Consider the following 12,355-nt stretch of genomic DNA (forward strand, 5'->3'; position numbering starts at 1 on the left):
CTTATTACTCTTGGGTGCTTGGTGCCCTTGAGCTTGTTCCTCTTGGGTGCTTGGGCGCCCTAGTCGGTTGGTGGTGTTCGGAGCTCAATCATTGTGGTGTAAAGCTCCGGGCAAGCGTCGGGGTCTCCAATTAGGTTGTGGAGATCGCCCCGAGCAATTTGACGGGTTCCGGTGACCGCCCCCAAGGGTTGCCAAAGTGTACGGGTTCGGTGACCGCCCCCAAGTGTTGCCATTTGTACGGGTTCGGTGACCGCCCTCAAGGGTCCCTTAGTGGAATCACGGCATCTTGCATTGTGTGAGGGCGTGAGGAGATTATGGTGGCCCTAGTGGCTTCTTGGGGAGCATTGTGCCTCCACATCGCTCCAAACGGAGATTAGCATCCGCAAGGGTGTGAACTTCGGGATACATCATCGTCTCCGCGTGTCTCGGTTATCTCTTACCCGAGCCCTTTACTTATGCACTTTACTTTGTGATAGCCATATTTTTCTTTATCATATATCTTGCTATCACATAGTTGCTTATATTGCTTAGCATAAGTTGTTGGTACACATAGGTGAGCCTAGTTGTTTTAAGGTTTTGTGCTTGACAAATTAACCGCTAGGTTTATTCCGCATTTGTTCAATCCTAAACCGTAATTATTTTAAAACGCCTATTCACCCCCCCTCTAGGCGACATCCATGATCTTTCAGGATGCTACCCCGACCAACTGCCCAATAGCCGACGTGCAACTTTCTCCTGTACCTCATGGGTGTGTAGTTTTCACTGCTTGCACCCTGTCCCAACCACCGGCTGTTTGTGAGATGTCCAACTTTAGGGCCCCACCTATAGGCAACTTTTCTCTTCCCTCATGGATGTGTAATTTTTTACCATCCAACAATCCATGCTGGTGAGATGTGCAACTTCACCTATTGTCTTGGCCAACTGTCTTGCAAACTATGTGCAACTTTGTCTGTTCCCCTGCCAAGTGAATCTACATATCCACAAGTAACTAGGAAAGGGGGAAAAGTTGCACCTCGACTACTAGGTAGTTGGCTGGAACAACAGACTAAGTTGCACATATCGTTGGTAGGGTAGGTGAGGCAGGGTGTGCTGATAGTGAATAATACACATCCAAGAGTAGGAAGAAGGGTTGTGCATCAATTACTAGTTAGTTGGCTGGGACAGTAGACTAGTTGCACATCTAAAAAGTTGGTTGTCATGGTTGCTAAGTGGCAACCACATAGGAAATTGGATCATGCAGCTCTAAAATTGGTTTTGTAAAAATTTGCACCATGCAATACTAAAGTTGCATCATATAGTAATAGAGTTGCACCATATGACATCAAAGTTGGCATCAAAAAAAGTTTGTCGTAACATTCCCATGCGGGATCTAGTTTCAAAAATCTCGTCACGGAGATTCCAACGGTGAAAACTGATCTAAATTCTGATGCGCGATTTGAAAGATATGACTTTTTGAAAATTCAAAAACCCGAAATAAATGCAAATGGTCCTGTTTTTGCTAAACCAAAGTGACTAGTACAAACGCACTTAATGCCAACGACCACATGCACTAGGAGACAAAAAAATACATTCATGTGAGCGTATGTGGCCGGCCGCTCGAGTCGTATAACTGACGCGCACGCACGATTGTGTATTTATGAAATTCCTATATATTTCCTACGTCTTAAAGGCCTGTTTGTAACATGGGATAGAAAAACCCGGGGAAAAAATGTAGGAATAGCAAATGGATGTCATGTCCATACAAGAATTTAATACACCATAATTGTTCCAATGCTCCATAGGAATTTTGCATGATTTTTTTCAAGCGAGATAGAAGATGAGAGAAAAAAAATACATAGCATTGGATTTCTCAAAAGGAAGCGAAAACATGAGATTTAAGCAAATGTTTAGAATCCTCCAAAACGCAGAGGAAAGGAAGGATTCCTATAGGAATTTTGAAAGCAATTCTACAATCCATATGGTGATTTCTTGTGTGAAAAATCCTATGTTCCATATGGAACATAGGACTTTGAATCATATGGAAGAATAGTGGTTCTCTCCCGCCCCCGTCCCCTACCCACTCTCCTCCTAGATCCATTTTCTTTGGACCCACCCCTCTCTCTCCGGCGGTCAGTATGGTGAGGACCCCTCGCACGTGCTTTACTGCTTTAGTAGTACTAGATGACTTGTTGCACTCTTGGAGTAAATCCCAACTAGAGCCAAGAAACGAAGCAACTTATGAACAACATATCTTGCGAATAATCCGCAAAGAGGCAAAAAACAAATGCAACCGAGAACTTAGGCGAGCAATTTGAAGGATGTTTTTTGTGAATTGATTGTAAGTGATTATGTTTATGTTGTGTTTGTATTTGACTTGTTTTTACCAAGTCAAGTACCCTCAGTAGGGTGGCAAACGTGGACGGAAGTACCAGAAGGGAGTTCGCACAGGGTACCCCCGGGTTCGGGGTCTCATGGTGAGGCAACAGCCTATGTTGTGCTTTGTTTTGTATTGTTTGATGAGTGTTATTTTTACACTCCTCTAAACTAAGTTTAAACCAAAATATTTCATCAAAACTGAGATATTCGCTCCGATATTTCTAGTAATGACTAATGAAGGCAAATGATTCTAAATATCCAAGCTTTATTTTTTCCCATAGGAAATGAGCTATTTATGGACGAAATTAAGCCAATACATGTGAAAGAACATGCGGTGCCCCCATGTTTGGTTTTGGTAATTGATGACAATCTCTATGGACTAATGGTTGTCTTGAGTTATATTTGAAGGATTTGTCCATAGGATTTTCTTGAAGTCCATGTGTTGGTTTCAAGGAGTTTATGAGTTGACCAAGGTGCTATTAAGGAATTATCCAAAGATTGGTCATGCGAGTGTTGAGCTTATTGCAAGCATGTCTTGAAGAAGAAGGTTGTGTGATCATTCATGTTTACCTTCAATACATCATCCAAATGAAGAGAGTTGCAAAGATTTAAGGTTGATCAAGACTAAGTCAATAGTGAATCAAGTTGATCAACTCACAAAGCGTAGAAGATGTACCGAGAGGGATCAAGTGATCCCATGGTATGGTAAGCACTGTCCATTACACTTTGTGTACTAACCCATGGTCTATGTGAGAGTTCTATGTGGGGTTAGGTACGTATCCATGGGCTTGCATCAAGAGGAAGATATCATACAACCCATGGAAAGGATGACATCAAGTGGTGATCGTCATCAAGATTGCCGTGTGCAAGTTCAAGTGGAGCATCACGAAGAGATCAAGTGCTTGAATCTTGCCATCCATTGTGGTGTCAATGGACTTGTGAAGATGAGCCGAAGAGTGGCTCACCCATAGTGGACTATGGGGGAGCAATCATCTAGTCTTCATCGAGCCAACACAATCAAGAAAGGTGGTCCATCTTGAGGGAGTCAAGATCGTCATCATCTAGCTCAAGTGGACCATGTGCAAGGCAAAGGTTTGCCCTTGATAGGTTTTCTATTTTACCGGTCTCGTGGTGGTAGTAGGGAGACCAGGTTATATGATCGTTTGCCGTACTATCAAGGGGGGCTCTCAAGTTGGTAGCTTGATCGTATCATTAGTAGAGAGCTCAAACCCTTGCATCCTTGCATCTTGTTTCTTGGTTCTTGTTTGGTTCTCTTTGTGAGTCTTAGAGCTTATGGTCATCTTGATGACAAGCTTGAGTTCATCGAAAACGGAGTTCACATGCATCTTCTATGATGTTTTCGGTGTTGGAGGTTTTACCGGTCTTTTCCGAGGAAGGGTTCTCACCATTTTCCTTTGGGCCTTTTCTCATTTGCTTCTTATTGGTATTTCTTTCAAGATTGTGTTAGCCCTTGTCGCTAGCTTTCCAACAAACTTGGTTTCGTTGAATTCGGAGTTCGTTTGCAAAAGTTGTGGTTGTTTTGGTAAAGGCTGCAGCGGTACTACCGCGACTGGAGCGGATGTAATTTTTTACTACCGCTCCAGAGCAGTACTACCGCGGCTTCTAAGCGGTAGTACCGCTCCGGACCAAAATCTCGTGTTTTGCTCAGCGGAAGTAGGCCTAGAAGTATTTTTTAGTACCGCTTGCAAGCAGTAGTACCGCTACCATTTGCGGTAGTACCGTGAGGTCGAGCGGTAGTACCGTGAGGACGAGCGGTACTACCGCTGCGAAGGTTCTTTTGGCCTTTTTGCCTCCTCGCTATTGTGTTTCGAAGGGGTACTACCGCCCTAGCGGTAGTACCGCTCCTTGGAGTGGTAGTACCGCTCTGTGCGGGCTGTGAGCATAACGGTTGGATTCAGGAGCTCCTATAAAAGGGGGTCTTCTTCCCCATTCAACCTTATCCTTTGAGCTCGTGTTCTTCCCCCATTGTTGACCTTCTTCGAGCCTGCTAACTCTCAATCCCTCCATGGATTCTTGTTAGTTTTTGAGGGAAAATAGAGAGGAGATCTAGATCCACGTTTCCACCAATCACTTTCTCCTCTAAGTGAGGGGAACCCCTTGGATCTAGGTCTTGGAGTTCTTCGTGTTCTTCTTTCGTTCTTCCTCTCATTTTCCTCCCTAGCATTAGTTGGTTTGGTGGGATTTGGGTGAGAAGGACTTGGGCACTCTGTGTGCCCTTGCCATTGCATTTGGTGCATCGGTTTGAGTTCTCCACGGTGATACGTGGAAGTGAAGTTTGAGAAGCTTATTACTCTTGGGTGTTTGGGCACCCTAGAGCTTGTTCCTCTTGGGTGCCTTGGTGCCCTAGATGGTTGGTGGTGTTCGGAGCTCAATCATTGTGGTGTAAAGCTCCGGGCAAGCGTCGGGGTCTCCAATTAGGTTGTGGAGATCGCCCCGAGCAATTTGACGGGTACCGGTGACCGCCCCCAAGGGTTGCCAAAGTGTACGGGTTCGGTGACCGCCCCCAAGGGTCGCCATTTGTACGGGTTCGGTGACCGCCCTCAAGGGTCCCTTAGTGGAATCACGGCATCTTGCATTGTGCAAGGGCATGAGGAGATTACGGTGGCCCTAGTGGTTTCTTGGGGAGCATTGTGCCTCCACACCGCTCCAAACGGAGATTAGCATCCGCAAGTGTGTGAACTTCGGGATACATTGTCGTCTCTGCATGCCTCGGTTATCTCTTAGCCGAGCCCCTTTACTTATGCACTTTACTTTGTGATAGCCATATTGTTCTTTGTCATATATCTTGCTATCACATAGTTGCTTATCTTGCTTAGCATAAGTTGTTGGTGCACATAGGTGAGCCTAGTTGTTGTAGGTTTTGTGCTTGACAAATTAACCGCTAGGTTTATTCCGCATTTGTTCAAGCCTAAACCGTAATTATTTTAAAGCGCCTATTCACCCCCCCTCTAGGCGACATCCTCGATCTTTCAATTGGTATCAAAGCCTCGTCTCTCTTTATTAGGCTTTACCGCCTAGAGAGTAAAGATGTCAACTAGGGGATTAGGATTCTCTGACACTCTTAGTTTCGATGGCACAAATTTTGATGTTTGGGTAATTCGCATGCTTAATATCTTTAGGGTCATGGACCCAAATTTAGAGCGAATTGTAGATATGGGTTTTTATCCTCCAAAGGATCCCCAAAGATTATCTTTAGAGGATGCGAAAAACTCTTATCTCAATGCTCAAGCTTCTAATGTGCTTTTCGATGCTTTGAGCAATGTAGTTATATTTCAACTCATGCCGTTCCGAGATGCTCATGAGTTGTGGACGAAGGTTCAAGATAAATATGGTGTGTCCAAGATTTGTGGGGATGATTGTTCTCCCTCCACCTCCGGTCGTATAGTCTTCTCAACTTCTTCTACTTCACCTACATGTGGTTTTCCACAAGGTAATGACATGGTGAGTAGTGTTGGTCATTGCAATGATGATAGTATGCTTATTATGGATGATCCTTCAGCACTATATTATTGCAATGCTCCTTCTTTGGGCTTTAACACTTCGAGCACTCCAAATGTTTCACATGCTTGTGTTAATAGTCCTTGCATATCATGTGGAAATTGCTTGACTAAATCTCATGATGATATGCTTGCTATGTCTTGTTGCCATGATAAAAATGCATCTATTTCCTCGAATTGTTGTGCTAACAATGTAGTGGAAACCGAACACTCCATGGAACAAGATGTGGTGTTTAATGGTGCCTCAAGGGATCCTACATCATCATCTATTGCTTTTTGCCTTATGGCTAAGGCGTCAAAGGTATCTCCTACTTTGTACCCCAATATGTCTCTTGATGATGATGTTGATGCTAATGATGATGAGGATAATGATGAAGAGAATGATAATGTTGCCTCCTTAAAAACTAAGGGGGAAATGATTTTTAAAGCTCTTCATAAAAATAAAATTGCTCGTTCCAACTTCATGGAAATAATGTCCATTGCCATTGATGGCAAGAAATACATTGAGGAGTTGGAATCTCATCTAGAGGAGCATGAGGCCACCATTGATAAAATGGAAGGTCATTGGCGTGATTACGCTAATGAGATTGCGGACCTCTCTCAAGCTCTTGAACTTGAACAAACCACCAAGGAATCTCTTGAGGAGACTTTTGCTCTAGAATTGTCTAAAGTGAAGGAATCTACTGATAGACCTCTTAAGGTGGCCAATGTTTTTGAAACTAAAAATGCTAAGCTTGAAGTTGCTCATGCTAGACTCCTTGCGGATTTTGAGCACCTCGAAAATGGCTCAAGGGTCATCAAGGGTGAGCTCATCAAACTCACCGAGTCTCATGCTCAACTTGAAGCTTCTTATTGAAAAGAGCTTGCCAAGTTGCCTTCTCCTCTTGTTGTTAATGATGATGCTTGTGCTACTAATTCTATTACTTTTTAAGCATCCATTTTGAAGGAGAATGTTGAGCTACGAGCTCAACTTGAGGTGCTATCTTGCAATTATGGGAAATTGGAAGAAAGTCATGAAAAGCTCTCAAGCTCTCATGATGATCTTCTAGTATCCCATAGTGTGCTAAAGATAGCTCATGAGGCCATGATTGCTAAGGTAACATCTAGTGAGCCTCATGTGGATACTAGCACTACTTCTAGTCAAAATAGTATATGGCCATGTGCTAGTCCTTGTAATTCATCTACTCACAATGTTGGTACATCTTGTGATGAATTGCTTTCCTTGCCTTGTTGCTCTAACGATGAAGCTTATACTTCCTCTAGTACTTGTGTTGAGACTAACCATGTAGAGGAAATCAAAGAGCTCAAGGCCCAAGTCACTTCTTTGAAGAAAGACTTGGAAAAGTGTCATGAAGGGAAGGCCACACTCAACAATATCTCCCCCAATGAAAAAGGTGGACTTGGATTCAACTCCAACAAGAAGAAGAAGTCCAAGTTGAACAAGAAGAAGGGCCAAGAACAAGTCAAGTATTCGGCCAAGATTGTTTGCTTCAAGTGCAAAGTCGAAGGGCATCATGTTAGATCTTGCCCCTTGAAGAAGAAGGCCATTAGTGTCAAGCAACAAGGGAAGAGGGCACAAGTTCAATCTCATGCTCAACATCAAGTTGAAGAAAGGCCTCTTCCCAAGAAGACTCAAGTTAATGCTTCTCAAATTGAGAAATCAAGTGAGAAGAAAGTGAAGAGTAGACGTTGCTACTTATGTCGTGAGAAAGGTCACGTCGCTTCTTCATGCACTAGTGGTAACTTATCCAACCCAATTATTATTGATGATATCTATTCTCTTGGTAAGGATAAGGTTGGCAATGTGTTTGCCAAGTTTGTTGGTACTCAAAGTGGTGTCAAGCAAAGAACCATTTGGGTAGCCAAACCTATTGTGACTAACCTCTCAGGACCCAACTTGGTTGGGGACCAACAAGCTCAAACTTGATCAATAGGTGTTGTAGGAGGGCATTGGAGACTTGGCTACATTATGAAGAATTAAGGGGACTTCATCATTCTCTTTGTCTCAAGCCAAGTCAATTGGATTATCAAGTTTCTATCTTATATCCAATGTGCCTCCTTGCGGTAACTTGTACTTAAATTGTTTACCTTGAAAGTTACTTGCCCCCTTGCATGTTTTGGTTTTGTTCCTTGCATGTGTTTGTATATGTTGCGCTTCCAACTTGCTTATCTTGAGCAATCAAGTATGTGTGTGTTGGTTTGCACATCATGTACGTGTGCGTCGTGCGTTGAGCCTTTTTGGTTCCTGTTTGTATCCTAGTTGGCTCGTGTGAGAGATCAATGGAACATCCCATTTTGGGGGAGTGATGTGCTTTGTGCACCTCACAATCCTATAAATGTGTGTACATGAGGAATACCATCTAGTATTGATATTACAAGATTATCTAGTCGCTAGGTGGTATATCTCTCATGAGAAATTCAAATTCTAAAAATTCCATTGATTATCTCGTGTTGGATCCTATTATTGCCTCTTGTTTATTTCTTATTGGTATCACATTATGGGGGAGTAATATGCTAAGTGCATATTACAAGCCTAGAAAATGTGTACATTTGAGATATTGTCACCTAGAATTGATACTGTAAATTATCTTGTTCCTAGGTGGCATGTTAGCTCTACAAGTTGCAATTTGCTTTTTGTTTGGAGTGAAGATGATGTCGGATATCCTTGCTATCTACCACCGGGAATTATTTCCAAATACTTCTTGTCTTTTGACAATTGGTAATCACTTATGTGTGGTAGAGTTTAATTGATCATCTTTACATTGGCTTTTGTTTATTTGCCTTTTTCTCTTGCCAAGGTTTGTGTCAACTCCCGTTGTCTTCCCTACCACTTGTGGATCTTGTTTATTTCTTGTTCTTGTCTAGTGTTTTCTAGATATAGTGAAAGTGGTGATCCCACCTTGTGCATTTTGTATTCAAATGCAAATCCTATATAATGCACAACTCGTGGGGGAGCTATCCTATTTTCTTTAGAACACTCTTCTTGTGATCCTTATCAAGTGTGTTTTGGTGGAAGGCAAGCCATTTCTTTTTGGTACTTTGTGCCATCATGAAACTTTGTTGAGAGCCTGGTTTGTTTGGAACCATCCTCTCTTTGAGAGTTTGACATCTTTAGTTTAGTGTGTATCAATGGATATCTCATTCCTTGATGTATCTTTAATGATATCTTCCAAGTGATGATTTCTCCATTTGGTATCATTTTCACTTGGCATTTCTTTGTTTTTGGTTTCGGGTTTTGAAAGTCTTGAGCATGCATGTTTACTTCATGTATTTCATTTGGAATGCTTTCTTTCTTTGACTCAACATATAGGGGAAACTCCACCTAGTCTCAATTTGGATGAGATGTGCATGAAATTCATTTTCATATCTATATGCACATATTTATGTGGAGTTTGTCCTATGTATTGGTGTTTCTAACTATTTGATCCTGATGAGTTTGGGTACCGTTTAGTTTGTGTTGTTCTTCTAGGAACATTTGGAGATGCATTGGATGCTTGGCTCACTCACAAGGAAGGTGTTGTCACCATGTCCATATTGGAGTCAAGCTAGGATGATCAATGAACTACTATCTACCTTCAATTGGTATCTACTACATCCTTCCAATGATATCTCGGTAACAAGTATCTATTCATGCTTTCTCCTCTTGCATTCAACCTTGTGTAGGTTGCATCTTGGCATGATTTTCATTTCATATCTTGTGATACTGGTTTCCTTTCTCAAAGCATCCCAACGATGATCTCTTGTTGCTAGTTGTGATGCCTTTGATGGATGTGTGTTTGGACTTCATTTATATACAATAAGACCATATCTAGCCAAGTGCTATGATTTCAAGCAAATATCTTATTGGTATATTTATGACTTCCTTGTGGATATCTTGTTCCTTCGTGTTGTAACTATTTCGGGTGTACATCCTTCTTTGTAGATATATATATCATCATGATTTCGTCTACATAGAACCTTATACACTTGAGAGAAATTACATCTCTAGTTGATATCTTTTCTTTCACGTCTACCTTGTCTTTCTTATGTTATTTCTTTGGTGGCTCTGTGAAAGCTTTTGCCTTGAGTGCGTGTCCTCTATCATTGCATCTTGTTGCACTCTTGTGTGGTGAAGATTATTTTCCTCTTGCTTACCTTTACAAGGTTTTTGCCATCTTAATTGGTATCCCTCGTCTTGATGAGCCTCCCCTCGTCTATCTTCACCATGGGTTGTCACAAGCATAGGTTCTCTTTTGCTTATGGAGTAGTAAGCCTCTGAACCCATTTGCCAGTTGTGTGTGGGAATGATAGGCCTTGCACCGTGTGCCTCATTCTTTCAAGACTATGTTGATGCTTAATGCTCATCCTAATTTTAGTCTTCTCAAGTGCTTCACCATGACTCACACACATCATTTTGGTTGAGCCTATTCTTAAGTTGCCTCTCTTACATGTTGCTCAACCATGTGCTTGTTGCAAGCGCTAGGCTTTGTTTCCTATAGGCTCACTTGCACTGGATGTAAGTTTCTATTGATTTTGGGGGAGCTATGATCCTGTTTTGTGCACTTTGTATTCAAATACAAAAATTCTTATGTGTGCACAAATCATGGGGAGCTTCTCCAGTTTCTTTAGAACACTCCTTCGCTCATATCATTTATTCATTCATGTGGCATGTAGGATCATTGGTCTAGTTGGCTCAATTGACATTCATTGATTGCTTGCTTCAATTGGTATCTTTTGATTGCTTGATTGCTTGTTTCTCTCTTTCTTATGTCTTTGTGGCATATCTTTCTTTTGTGCACTTTGGGCCTAAATATAGTTTGTTTTCCTCCTAGTATTTACCGTCAAACTTGTGTATTGCATTCCACTCTCTTGTTGAGAAATACACAATTTATGGAGGACCACAATTTATATTGGCCTTCTTAGATTTTCACCCATTTTGGCAATCGATGCCAATGGGGGAGAAGTTTCAGAGAGTTTTGTGGAGAAGTTTAGAGAGTTATCTCTTCTTGCTTTGGTTTTGTTCCTTAGCATTTGCATCTCATTCGCATGCACTATTGGTTGTTGCATTGCATGGTGATGCATAATTCCTTATATAAACTCTCTTGAAAGTGATTGTCATCAATTACCAAAATGGGGGAGATTGAAAGAACATGAGGTGCCCCCATGTTTGGTTTTGGTAATTGATGACAATCTCTATGGACTAATGGTTGTCTTGAGTTATATTTGAAGGATTTGTCCATAGGATTTTCTTGAAGTCCATGTGTTGGTTTCAAGGAGTTTATGAGTTGACCAAGGTGCTATTAAGGAATTATCCAAAGATTGGTCATGCGAGTGTTGAGCTTATTGCAAGCATGTCTTGAAGAAGAAGATTGTGTGATCATTCATGTTTACCTTCAAGACATCATCCAAATGAAGAGAGTTGCAAAGATTCAAGGTTGATCAAGACTAAGTCAATAGTGAATCAAGTTGATCAACTCACAAAGCGTAGAAGATGTACCGAGAGGGATCAAGTGATCCCATGGTATGGTAAGCATTGTCCATTGCACTTTGTGTACTAACCCATGGTCTATGTGAGAGTTCTATGTGGGGTTAGGTACATGTCCATGGGCTTGCGTCAAGAGGAAGATATCATACAACCCATGGAAAGGATGACATCAAGTGGTGATCGTCATCAAGATTGCCGTGTGCAAGTTCAAGTGGAGCATCACGAAGAGATCAAGTGCTTGAATCTTGCCATCCATTGTGGTGTCAATGGACTTGTGAAGATGTGCCGAAGAGTGGCTCACCCATAGTGGACTATGGGGGAGCAATCATCTAGTCTTCATCGAGCCAACGCAATCAAGAAAGGTGGTCCAACTTGAGGGAGTCAAGATCGTCATCATCTAGCTCAAGTGGACCATGTGCAAGGCAAAGGTTTGCCCTTGATAGGTTTTCTATTTTACCGGTCTCGTGGTGGTAGTAGGGAGACCGGGTTATATGATCGTTTGCCGTACTATCAAGGGGGGCTCTCAAGTTGGTAGCTTGATTGTATCATTAGTAGAGAGATCAAACCCTTGCATCCTTGCATCTTGTTTCTTGGTTCTTGTTTGGTTCTCTTTGTGAGTCTTAGAGCTTATGGTCATCTTGATGACAAGCTTGAGTTCATCGAAAACGGAGTTCACATGCGTCTTCTATGATGTTTTCGGTGTTGGAGGTTTTACCGGTCTTTTCCGAGGAAGGGTTCTCACCATTTTCCTTTGGGCCTTTTCTCATTTGCTTCTTATTGGTATTTCTTTCAAGATTGTGTTAGCCCTTGTCGCTAGCTTTCCAACAAACTTGGTTTCGTTGAATTCGGAGTTCGTTTGCAAAAGTTGTGGTTGTTTTGGTAAAGGCTGCAGCAGTACTACCGCGACTGGAGCGGATGTAATTTTTTACTACCGCTCCAGAGCAGTACTACCGCGGCTCCCAAGCGGTAGTACCGCTCCGGACCAAAATCTCGTGTTTTGCTCAGCGGAAGTAGGCCC

This window comes from Triticum aestivum, chromosome 5B, assembly GCF_018294505.1.
Source record: "Triticum aestivum cultivar Chinese Spring chromosome 5B, IWGSC CS RefSeq v2.1, whole genome shotgun sequence".
Lineage (NCBI taxonomy): Eukaryota > Viridiplantae > Streptophyta > Magnoliopsida > Poales > Poaceae > Triticum > Triticum aestivum.